The sequence below is a fragment of the Dendropsophus ebraccatus genome, chromosome 10, assembly GCF_027789765.1.
Source record: "Dendropsophus ebraccatus isolate aDenEbr1 chromosome 10, aDenEbr1.pat, whole genome shotgun sequence".
NCBI classification, from domain to species: Eukaryota; Metazoa; Chordata; class Amphibia; order Anura; family Hylidae; genus Dendropsophus; species Dendropsophus ebraccatus.
Genome location: NC_091463.1, coordinates 60,642,172 through 60,655,512, shown reverse-complemented (window position 1 = coordinate 60,655,512; position 13,341 = coordinate 60,642,172).

Here is a 13,341-nt window from a genome sequence, read left to right as displayed (position 1 = left end):
TACAGTACATTAGAGGACAGTGGTACAGTACATTAGAGGACAGTGGTACAGTACATTAGAGAGGACAGTGGTACAGTACATTAGAGAGGACAGTGGTACAGTACATTAGAGAGGACAGTGGTACAGTACATTAGAGAGGACAGTGGAACAGTACATTAGAGAGGACAGGGGTACAGTACATTAGAGGGGACAGTGGTACAGTACATTGGAGAGGACAGTGGTACAGTACATTAGAGGACAGTGGTACAGTACATTAGAGGACAGTGGTACAGTACATTAGAGAGGACAGTGGAACAGTACATTAGAGAGGACAGGGGTACAGTACATTAGAGGGGACAGTGGTACAGTACATTGGAGAGGACAGTGGTACAGTACATTAGAGGACAGTGGTACAGTACATTAGAGGACAGTGGTACAGTACATTAGAGAGGACAGTGGTACAGTACATTAGAGAGGACAGTGGAACAGTACATTAGAGAGGACAGGGGTACAGTACATTAGAGGGGACAGTGGTACAGTACATTGGAGGGCATAAGTAATATAGTTTATTAAGTAGGCAGTGGCAAACTACATTGTGGGCACAGTATAATACGGGGACAGTGGCACTATTTAATATAAACACAGTTGATAAGAGGCACAGTTTATCCAGGGGGGGCAGTGGTACAGTTCATTTGGACAAAGGGGTACCATTTATTTAGCAGAAAGGGGGGGCTAACTGCAGATGGAAGCACAAAGTCGGGGCCCAACTAGTGATTAGTGCAAAAAGGGGGGGGGGGCACAACTACAAATTGGGCACAAAGAGGGGGTCTCATTACAGATGAGGGCACAAAGAAGGGGTCTTACTACAGATAAGGACACAATGATGGATCCTAACTACAGATACAGGCATAAAGAAGGGATCTAAGTATAGAAAGAAGCACAGAAAAGGGAAACGACTACAGATTGATCTTCAAAGAAGTCTCTGTTACTCTTTAAAGGCACTATGATGGAGAGTTTGTATAGAGGTGGTTAAAGGTGCTGTAAAAGTAAGGTCCTGAAGATGTTTGTCTGGCCGATACTGCTGTGATGATTTGTGGTTGGAAGAAGTCTTTATGATGGAAAAGGAAAGGAAACCTGACCGACTCTGATCAGAGAAGACGTCACCTGTGAGTCACTGGATGTGTCTGCACTGTACTTACACCTCTATTTGGGGGAATATTGGCCCCTGTGTGGTGGAGTGTAGTACCAGTATAGTAGTAATGCTTGTGGAGTGACGGTATTATTAAGTAACCATTTATAATGTAGTTACTGTGTGATTATAGTATGTGGACATGGTGTGGGGGTATTATTGGTCCCTTTTATAGTAGTATTATTGGTTATATTAGTATACAGGGTTTGGTCAGTAATAGTATGATGTCCATGTCCATACCAGGTACAATTCAAACCAGAGCAGATTAAACTCTGGCCTTATATAAAAATCCTGGGCCGGGGGAACATAAAAAAGAATCTATACTTACTCATCCCCGTGCCCCTGCAGCACAGGGTCACCAGTTCTCTCACAGCTGCTGTTATCCTGTTCCTCACGTTCCTGCATTGTCATGTCCCGGCGGGAAGTACCCACTCGCCCCAGTGCATGACGTTGCAGGACCAGGAGCTGCAGGAGGCCGGTCTGTGAGCAGAGACGCTGCACTGCGGGGGCACAGGGACAGGTAAGTATGGATTCTTTATTATGTTTCCCTCACCCCCTGCCTGCTTGGGATGTTTAGGTTCGGCAACAGTTCTCCTTTAAGTATATGTGCCCTGACAATTGTCCGCTACTCATGGGCCACTGCTTTGTGCTTGCCCCCCAGGCCAAAGTTTGCCAGCCAGCCCCTGGTCTCCGCCCTACCTTCTGAGACTGAGCTGATATAAACAAGTCCCTGACTGGCTTTATCTGCAACATTGTAGCTTCTTTGTAATGCTGGGAGGGTCATATGTTGCGATACCGGCAACAAAAGTTGACCCCAAAATATGATGTGAATGGGGTCTTAATGTAAAATAAAGGCTACCCCGTGAGTAGTCTGGCTCTGCTTGCCCACAGGCCCTGATGAATAGCTTTCTCTGTATGAGTATGTGTATGGGTAACACAGTCAGTCAGAGCCAGTATATAGGGAAATCTCACAGGCTTACTCCATTTATAACAATGCTACATGGTGAACTAACACATTTCTTATCACATCCAGCAACATACATCCCTGCATAGAATGGCTGCCAGATCCACTGTAATAATTGCAGTTTGGGATCCCTGGCACTTTTAAGGATTTTACACGTCTAGCAGTGTGAGTACTAGAGATTAGTAGTATTGTGGGGCACAGAACAGACTTTTGCAAGATCAGATGAATTAGTCAAGCTTTGAAGAAAACGGTTTCATTCGTTCTCCTTCATTTTATGTATGGTGTTGCTTAACCTAGCACAGCATAAATCTCAGTTTCCGTTCTCGTTAACATTCAGCATACAGATGAAGAATAATGCTTCCGCATACATGGTCAATATCAGAAGAAATCAGGGACACTCTTGAAGAAAACATTCAAGGACAAATCTTTAATATCGGTAACAGTTTTCTGTATATTATGAGCGTTAATAAATAAATAGTGGGAATTCCCATGTAGGTAAGATACCAAAAGCAGAATAGAGTATACCTTAGTTATAGCAAGTATCTGCATCCCTACTTTATATATATTCTGAGAAAGAATATATTACAATCCTGGAATAATATGGATAACAGGCCCATCAGAGTACCTGATAATCCTCCCGAAGTCCCAGCATTTGCCACAATAATGGACACCAAAAAGATCCCACTAGTGACAGATCTAGTCTATTTCAATATACAGTGGTGCCTTGGATTACGAGCATAATTCGTTCTGAGACGAATCCAAATCCACTCTTAAACCAAAGCAAATTTTCCCATAAGAAATCATTGAAATGTAGACAATTGGTTCCACACCACAAATTTATATTTTGAATAACATGTAAAACTAATAAAGCAAACATTTAAAAACAGCTGAATGTGTCACATTATAAGTTACTGTACAGTATAGCAATCAGCAGGTGGAGTATAATGTATAGTAAGTGCATAAACCTGAAGAAACAGCAGCAGTTTGTAGATACAGGATGGAACTGCAGATCCCCACAATGCAGTAGTGTGGTACAGGCTAGAATAGAGAAGCAGGGCTGCTGTCAGAGGTCTCTGTGGTCACATGACAGCAATGGGGAAGGGGCGTATGTTTAGCATGGACCAATCAGGAAGTGAGAATCAGAGCTGTGCAGGAGGACAGTGACAGAAACCCCTCTATACAGCAATGTTAATGGCTGAGTGTAAGTGCAGGCACATTATAGCAGCAGTGTGTATAGCTGAGTGTGAGTGCAAACACATTATAGCAGCATTTAGCTGAGTGTGAGTGAAGGCACATAATAGCAGGAATGGAGAGGATGGGAAACACAAGGGCTGACAGAGATTGCAGAGAGTATGAAGGAATGAGCAGGACATACGTGGGCATAGTATATCAGCACTCTCTGTCTGAGGAGAGAGGGGTTACAGCTATAAAGAGATTACCTCCACAGTCCTGTCCCCTGATGCAAGCCCCAGCCTGAAGTGGATCTGCTATGATTTGGAAGGTGAGGGAGACTTCTTGGGTAAGAGTACAGTGCTGTAGACCCCGCTATGCAGACTATGCCCCTCCCCCACAGTACAGGGAGCTCTTAAACCAAAGCAATGCTCTTAAACCAAGTCACAATTTTTTAAAACTGTGAGCTCTTCTTGCAAAACGCTCTTAGTCCAAGTTACTCTTAAACCGAGGTACCATTGTAATTAAAATTAGGTTGTGTATAGCCAGTAGAGTAAAGGTCCCCAGAATTATTTACTCTGGTGGGTCCATATAGGTTTAGGCAGGGCCATATACTATTCGATGTACAGTGATGCATATCAGAAAGACACAAGTTGTCGTTCTCTTTGGTCTTTATTGCAGAATATTACAACATTAAAAGCAAGATTTTCCCAGATGGAGTCACACATTGCTTATACAGTAAGGAATCCCGCCTGTCTAAGTGTCCCACAGTGTCTCTATGGGAGGGCTTGTGCGCCTCTGCTCCCGCTGCTTTCCACTCAAAGAATTCAACATACCTGGATCTGCTATAGTAAACAATGGATTAATGTGATGATTTCTATCCATCACACTTGGCGTCCTAAAGTTATGTACTTGCTGGGCTTATTTCTTATGGAACCATGTCTTAGCCAAGTAGCTACAGGATGTCTTCCTCAGGCCTCAGCAGAAATAGGCCTCTCCTGGTCTAGTGGCTTCTCATGCATGTGTGTCTCTCAATTGGGCCAAGCATGCAGGTGTAGGAGGTAGAGAGATAGCTGTGGCCTGAACAAGCATATGTACAGAATATAGAAAGCTTATGAATTCTGGTCAATTCTCAAACCCTGTAAAAAATGTCTCCGGTAAGCAGAGCGCAGTATAGGTTTTTACATACTAAGGCCATGTTCAGACCTTGTAAGAGACCGGCCATTCCGTGACCCGGCCAGGTCACAGAACGGCCGGTCTCAGAAAAGTTCATCTGGCCGGCAAGATTATCTTTAGCGCCGCTTATTTAATGAATAGCGACCGCAGAAAACTGACATGTCAGTTTCTTGTTGCGCCGCTAAGGATCCCGGCTGGAGCGTATACTATGTGTATACACTCCGACCAGGGTTCCATAGGCGGCAACGCCACGTATATTTTCGTATTAATTACGGCCGTTGTTACAATCGGCAACAACAGTCGTAGTTTTACGAAAATATACTTAGTGTGAACATGGCCTAATAGCGTCAACCAGGGCAGGACCCCTTTTTCTATGGAACGACTGTCCCTTTGGTATATATATTCTTTTTATTTTTTCCCTTCAAATTTATTATGTGTTGAGGAAGGCACAAATGTTCTACTATATTAAAATACCTTGTTTTGTTTTATTTATTTCATATAATGCAGAAACAGTCCCTATTTGACCCTTTAGGAAGTCATGCACCACCACCCACAGAATCGAGAAAGAGCTATCAATCTGTCAATCCTTCCTTTAGGAAGTCAGTGTTAACGTTTTGCTATACATACTAGTAAACATAGATTTTCTGTTTTGTACTAAACCTTTAGTGATTCCTTCAGTATTATTCTACCCTCATTATTCCTTGATACCTCTTCCAGTGGGAATGCATTCCATAGCTGGATGTGTAGTTCTATGGAGCTAGAGAATAACTCTCTTCAGTTACAGAAACAAAGCTGAAGCCTGCTGTTCTCACAGGGGACCAAATATTGAAGAAAGTACCATAAACTTTGATTTTACACATAAGCAGTTAATATAGTTATAATTATTCTTCCTATAGGGCTGGGTTCACACTACAGTTTGCCATACATCTCAAATATACACTGGCAGATAGGGATGGTCCGAACCGAGTTCGGTTCGGGTTCGTACGAACCCGAACCCTCGGTAATGATTCCCGCTGTCTGCCCGCTCCGTGGAGCGGGCGGATCCAGTGGGAGGACCGCCTGGAAAACTGGGATACAGCCAGATTTTAGCACATGGGTTTAAAGGCTATGGACACCTTTGTGCTGATTTTTTATTTACTCTTGATATGTTTCCTGAATGCACAATGAAGCAACTTTTTGCATCATGTGCAGCCAACAGCTGAATAAACCAAAAAGCCACACAAACAATCTAGTGATTGTACGTGCAACCCTGGCCACATGATCACAGAGCTGCTTAATAATCTCTGTAAATGAGGAGAACAGTGCTTATGTAATACAGCCTTAGGCCATGTTCACACAAGTTATGTTGTGTATAAATCACGGCCATTGTTGCAGTGATGTATACACAATAGGGATGGTCCGAACCGAGTTTGGTTCAGGTTCGTACGAACCCGAACCCTTGGTAATGATTCCCGCTGTCTGCCCGCTCCGTGGAGCGGGCGGATCCAGTGGGAGGACCGCCTGGAAAACTGGGATACAGCCAGATTTTAGCACTGTCTAGATACAGCCAGATTCCCGCTGTCTGCCCGCTCCGTTCTTTGAGCGGAGAGAGAAGGTGCGCGAGCCCTCCCATTCAAACAGATAAAAGGCAGGATTCAGCCCCAAGTCCGCGGGGGTGGGTTGGGGGGGTTTCCACACAGAATTTCGGTGCCGATTCCGTAGTGTGAATGGGCCCTAAGAGTACAGACAACAAGCCATATCTGTGTAGTGTGATCCCTCAGTCATACTCTCTGTTATCTGTCCATAAACTTAGCAGCCACATGGGTAGTTTTCTTACTGGTGGCTTTATTTTTATGATAGAATCCACATTGGTCCAGCATTTACATCACGTGACCGCACATCGGATTTTCCCAATCCAGCAGCACTTTCACTATTTATCTCTATACTCAATGGCAGTAATAGCCTTTGAGTGTGGCACATAGACGCTTCACAGATCTTCTTGGAAAGTCTAAAGGCCCTTTTACCCGGGCCACTTATCATTAAAGAGCATTCCTAGGAACACTCATTCACCCAATAATCAGCTTGTGTAAAAGGGCCAGTGAATAGCTGATGAGTGTGCAAACACCCGCTCGTGGGCTGATTTGATCTTTTGTGGGGCCGTAAAAATAATCATTATTGGCCACACATCTCTCTGTCTAAACAGTAGATGTGTAACCGTTAATGGCTGTACAAACCCTCCAGCGATTGTTCTTGTGGCGTGGACGTGCAATTTATCGCGCTTTGCAAAGGCACTGTAAGTGAGCGCCAATCTCATTGATCAGGGCTCATTAAAGGGAACACCTTAAGGCTATGTTCACACTACGTAAAAGTACGGCTGTTGTTGCCGATGGCAACAACAGCCAGACTTTTGGCGCGGTGGAAAAATGCCTTACTTTCAATGGGATCGTATACACATTAATGGGGGAGATTTATCAAACATGGTGTAAAGTGAAACGAGCTCAGTTGCCCCTAGCAACCAATCAGATTCCACCTTTCATTTTTAAAAGAGTCTGTGAGGAATGAAAGGTGGAATCTGATTGGTTGCTAGGGGCAACTGAGCCAGTCTCACTTTACACCATGTTTGATAAATCTCCCCCAATGTATGCGCTCTGTCCGGGATCCCGTACGGGGCCGCAAACAACTGACATGTCAGTTTCCTGCGGCCTCAATTCAATGAATGGCCGTAGGAAACCCTGTCAGTTCACACAGTGGAGCGAGCGGCTCCGGCCCCTTGCTTCATAGTGTGCAGGGGGAAGCTCTGATGCGCTCACTTAAGTACCGGCCGGGGTCACGGAACGGCCGAATGTTCACAGCGTGTGAACATAGCCTAAAGGAAAACTTATAGCACGCATATTCATACATTCATGCTGCCAGTTTCCAGATGCCTTTTGTACAAGGATTGCATACAGGGGCAGGCTGGGGGGCAGAGGGGCATATGCCCCCTGGGCCGGCCTTCCCATGTGCCGTTAGGGGCCGTGGCAAGTGCAAGTGCACACTTTTAACTGTAGAAGTGCAGAGAGAGAGAGAAAAAGAAAGAAAAATAAACTATTAGAGCCCTTTCAGGCTTGGTCATTAAGGCGTTAAGGTATAATAAGGTATAATAATATCCCCCTGGTTCGGCCTACTGCAATAGTTACATTGCTATTGAGATTTCGGACCTGGGTAATCTTCCTGTATGGGTGTAGCGCAATGTTTGGAATTGGTGAAACTCACCATCTTTGATACAAGCTCCAGTCTATTTCCTCTTCAGGAAGTTGTCTTTATCTCTGTTTTTCAGGCATTAAAATATATTTAAGCTCTTTACAAATGATTTAGGAATTACATAGAGTTAAGCGCGTCATATATATGCGCTCATCTTCATATATAAGCTGCAGATTTTTTCCCCACTCTTCACAACAGTAAAGATGCTTATTTTTAGCATGTGTTAAGAGTACTAAGTGTCCTTTGGAACAGAGCTGTTTACCAAGTGCACAATGATTGAATGCGAGGAGGAGGCTTCCCAGTACAGTGTATGGTAATACCGCTCTGCCACCTGCAGGAAATACATGCAAATGAATTACTACTGAAAGAGCAAACTGCTCAGCCACTATTCTGTACACAGTGTAATAACACATAATGAGGAACTGTGCTCATGTATATCTACACAATGGCAAACAGGCCGCTCTATCGCAAAGGTATTACAGGCTATGGACCGCTTTGAACTGATTTTTTTTTGTTTGTTTCCTGAATGCAAAATAAAGTAACTTTCTAAATAGGCTTTTGGGAAATTTAGAAATAAGATGGATTTTCTGCTTTCTCTGTGTTAGAGATGCAAAATAAGCAAACTTTCAATCAAGAGCTATGGAGAAAATAAAAAAAAGAAAAATAATTGTGTCCCCTATCATGTATGGGTCATGTGGCAAGCACTGCATTTTAAAAGGGCCAATAGGTTTACATACACATTTTTGATTTTCTTTTTCTATCCATTGATTTTAACGGGAGTTGTGCAAACAGCATAGCCCATGAGCTACGTTGTTTCTGTAACTCTGGGAGTCAATGGACAGTTACTTAAACTGCATAATTTGACGTTTTCTGCTTAGGGCCCTATTACACTGAAAGATTATTGTTTCAAAAATCGTTATATCGTTCGGATTTAAGCAATAATCTTTCCGTGTGTAATTGTTACATCATTTGGATTTAAGCGACAATCTTTCCGTGTGTATGCAGGCAAGGATCAAACGACTAAGGAATATTTGTTTGTGTGCCATTTACCGCATCTTTTAAGCTGCCCATAAAATCATTGTTAATCTTCACTTATCGCTCACAAATCTTTTGGTGTATGTACACATGGTTTGTTTGTTATTGCCATCGTTCGTAAACTAGAGTATACAAGCGATCGTAATTGCGATTGTAACTAACAACTGTATTATAGTAAACGATTTCAAGTCATTCGCAAAAGCACTGGTTTGCAATCGCTTATCGTTTATCATTATCGTTAGCAGCAAATTCTGCAGTCATCATAAGCTGTCATATCAGTATGAGCTGGACAGAGAAGGAGAGGAGGAGAATGTCTACAGTCAGAACCACCGTGAGTCACTGGATATATTATTCATTTTGTTATGTCATCTGATAAGTTCAGTATGTAGACCAGTCTAACATTGCCATATTACTGATGCATTTTAGAATCCTCATTATTTCTCACATTTCTGCTAAATTAAACCTAGATGACTATAGACCTTAGACGACCTGGAACTGATGAGCCTGAAAAATATTTGTTACTGCCACAATCGTAATAGACAAATAGTATTTATACTACACAGCTCAAGTTATCATGGCATAAAATGGACTAAAATGTAATAATGCTCTGCCAGTTATGCTCAGCCAACTGCGGCTGAGCAGCTAATGACGCGGCAGAGGGGGGCCAGCATGAGGGCCGGCTGGAGCGGTCTGGCCCGCCTCCCGAAGATAATGTTGTCGAACCCAAGATGGTGGCTGGGGTCAACAGCAATTGAGTAAGTATACTGCACCACACTTCCGGGTAAGCGGGACTTTCACTTAAATAACACATTACAAAGTTGTATAACTTTGTATTGTGTGTTATTTAGTGAATAAATGTTAAACGCCACACTACCCCTTTAAACTGACATCATGTGACAAATTATTTGACACTTTTATTGCATGCAGGGAAACTGCATTCAACGTATTTTTGTTATGTGATTGGTTTTAATGTTACAGGTTGCTAGACTGCAAAACCAGGCTTTACCAGGCTTGTTCCCAGTTTTCAAAACCCCCAGGACTTATGGTTGGCAAGAATAATAGGTCACAGCAGTAGCTGTTCAGGAAAATTTATACAAGTTTGTATCAAATGTCAGAAGCAGAAGCTGATGGCCACTTATTATATTATATAGATTCCAGTGGCTCACAAAAGTAGTAGTGTGGCAGGAAGCAGTAGTTTTGCATGATGGCTCCAAAAAGTACAGCAACACCACGAACCGATGGAAATATGTGACAGGATAAGTCCCAGAAAACTAACAGAACTCTGCATTACACAAGATTCCAAAACCAAATGCTTATACCTAGAGATGAGCAAACTTTTTTTTTTCAAATTCCTTTTTATTTCTTTTATTTTTTATCACATTTGGATTCTTCCGAACTTTCGGCATTTAATTACTGGTGGCTGAAGAAGTTGGATGCACTTCTTCAGCCATCAGTTATTAGCGTTTGGTTTTAGAAGTCTATCTTATGTAATGCGGAGCTCTGCTAGTATGTTTTCTAGGCCTGCTGTTTTCACATATTTCCATTAGTGTTGTTGCTGTACTTTATTTGTGAAGCCATCATGCAAAACTACTACTTCCTACCAGACTACTACGTCATGAGCTACTGACATCTATGATAATACCCAAATGAGAAAGACTGAGCACTACCAGTAATAAAAGCATGAGGCAGACAGGACAAGACATAGACAACACATGGAAGCAGAGCACTACCATTAAAAAAGCGTGAGACAGACTGGATAAGACATAGACAACACGTGGCAGCCATTGCAAACCAAACAATATAAATCCACACAAAACAATATATAAAACAGACAGACACCAGAAAGCTCATGGCATCAAGCAATCAAGCATGGGCAATTACTCCAGAAAAAAATAAAATTGCTGCCAGAAAGAATAAACATAAAAGCAAAAGAAAATGACATGCCAGAAGAATTCCTTCCGGGCATTACAAATCTCCAGTGAATTGATTGGACCAGACTTTACGTAGAGGTTTCATACCAAACAGGGTTAATACATGGGCACTTAGACCTTTTTTTTATAGATATCAAAATAAAGATAAATAATTCCACCAGGTACTGTAGAAACATTTTGATTTACAAACCCAGGATACTCATTGAATGGGTGTATTTTTCCCCTTTTCGCTTGTAGGGAAGGGATAGGGTTTAATACTGATGTGCTTTACATTTTGGTTTATTTTAATATGAATTCTTAGCAATATAACAATAGAAAGGCTTGGGGGTATATAGATGGTAAAGCACAAAAGCAAGCAAACAAAATCTTCCAAAATGAAATGTAGGATGTACAAATTTCATTGTTAAAGGGAAACTATCAGCAGGTTAGATGAATCTAACCTGCAGATAGCTCCCTATTGCACATGGGGCTGTTAGCAGCGTAATCCTCGGTCCTGAGCACTGTGCTCGGGACCGAGGATTACACTGCTAACAGCATGGGAATGGCGCTGAGGAGGAAGGTAAGCCATAGAGGGCTATTAGCAGGTTAGAATCATCTAACCTGCTGATAGTTCCCCTTTAAAGGAAAATAAAAAATCCAGGGAAGGCAGGGGCAGAGGGGAACATAATAAAGAAAGTATACCTAACAGTCCCTGTGCCCCTGCAGCATTGTATTACCACTCCTGGATCCCCGCTAGCCTTCTCCAGCTCTCCCTCCTGCAAAATTATGACCCGGCTGATGGATTACCCACTCAGCCAGGCAGTGACTGGGGTGGGACACTGCTGTAGTCACTGACTGACTGAACGGGCAGTCCATCCGCCGGGTTGGGTACTTTCACATACCAGGACATACCAGGAAGCTGGGGGAAAATAAGTTCCGGTGGGTGTAAGAAAGCCAGTGATGCAGCACTACGGGGACAGGTAAGTATACTTTCTTTATTATACTCCCCACCCCCTGCCTGCATGGGATTTTTTATTTTATTTTTTAAAGTGTGTGCCAGAATTTTGGTGCTAAATGGACAGATTTTTAAACAAACTAAACAAAAAGAATAGAGTTCTGCTTTCTGTCAGACAGGGGTGGGGCTTAGCACAAAGTGGGAGTGGTTTTGAATAAAACAGAGTGTGGTTCAAATGTGGCAAAAATGCATCAGACTGCACCAAAATTGCTCAAACACATGTGCCAAAAACTAACCCATTTGAAAATGGTGCAAACTAAAGCTAGACAGTGCAAAGATCACCGGATACTTAATCTGCCTGCGCCATTTTAAAAATGTGGTCTCACTAGAGCTCTGTACAGTGGGATCAAAATTTCCTTTTCTTCCTAATGGCTATACATCTAGCTATTCACCTTGTTTTCCCTACTACCTGGCTGCACTATTGGTTTTCAGGCTGTCAGAAAATACTACCTCTAAATCCTTCTCTTCTGAAGTCTTTGGTAATATTACAGTGATCTAATATCTCCCTCTTCAGCAACATTTATAATTAGATAATAAAATAATTGTAGAATTAGGATAAAAAAAAACAACTCATCTGGCTCCGATAAAGTTGAGTGTATGCAGAAGTGATATAAGATTCTTTGTACATGCCATCTGCTAAATCAGCTTAAACATATTTACAAATCACAGTATCAACAAGAATGTGGAAGAGCATTTGTGTTTATCCATAGTAGCTGCTCCTCGACGATAGCACAACAGCATTTTTACTTGTCTTGTTGAAAGAAAATTTCCTCCCAAGTGGTATTTACACAACTATCCTGTAAGTTAATGTCTCACTCCAGAAGGAATCTTAAGAACATGAGAATGTTATTAGCTAACCATCTGTGGACTGATCTGTTTGGTCCTTTTGGGCCTCATCAGAACAAGGAACAGATTTGGTTATTTATATGTGGCGCAGATTTGGTTATTTATATGTAATAGGGGTATTTTGGAGGATTTTTTTTATATCAACTGGTGTCAGAAAGGTAAACTGATTTATAAATTACTTCTATGTAAAAATCACAAGTCTTCCAGTACTTATCAGCTGCTATGTGTCCTGCAGGAAGTGCTGTATTCATACTAGTCTGACAAAGTACTTTCTGCTACCACCTCTGTCCGAGACAGGAACTGCCCAGCGTAGTACTAAACCCTTATAGAAATCTCTACTGCTCTGCACAGTTCCAGTCACAGTAGTCACAGTCCCTGTCATGATAGTTCCAATATCAGGTGAAGTTAAGGTTTTGATCACATCTGTACCAAGTGTTGCATTATGAGCTAAATTCAAGACAATATAACGCAACATGTAGAACTATTTTGTCAAGTAAAATCCTGGACATTATGACAGAAACTTAATGGACCCTATTATTATAGTCAGTTGGGTCTGCAAAGTGCCAAGGCTTTATATCATGTGATGGACCACAGTCAGTACCACAGTGATTTTTGCTCTCCCTAGGCTTTGACCGAGCAGAAAAATAGAAACTGTAACATACAGTACTGTGCGAAAGTTTTGAAAAACTTTTGCTGCAAAGGTGGGGAAAAATACTGTAATATAAGAATACATAAAAAATTGAAGAGCTCTGACCAAATCCCTATTTCTATTTGCCAATCCAAACTTGTAAGGATTCACTGTTCTTTAGTCCTTTGGCGAACAATCTGAATGATCAGT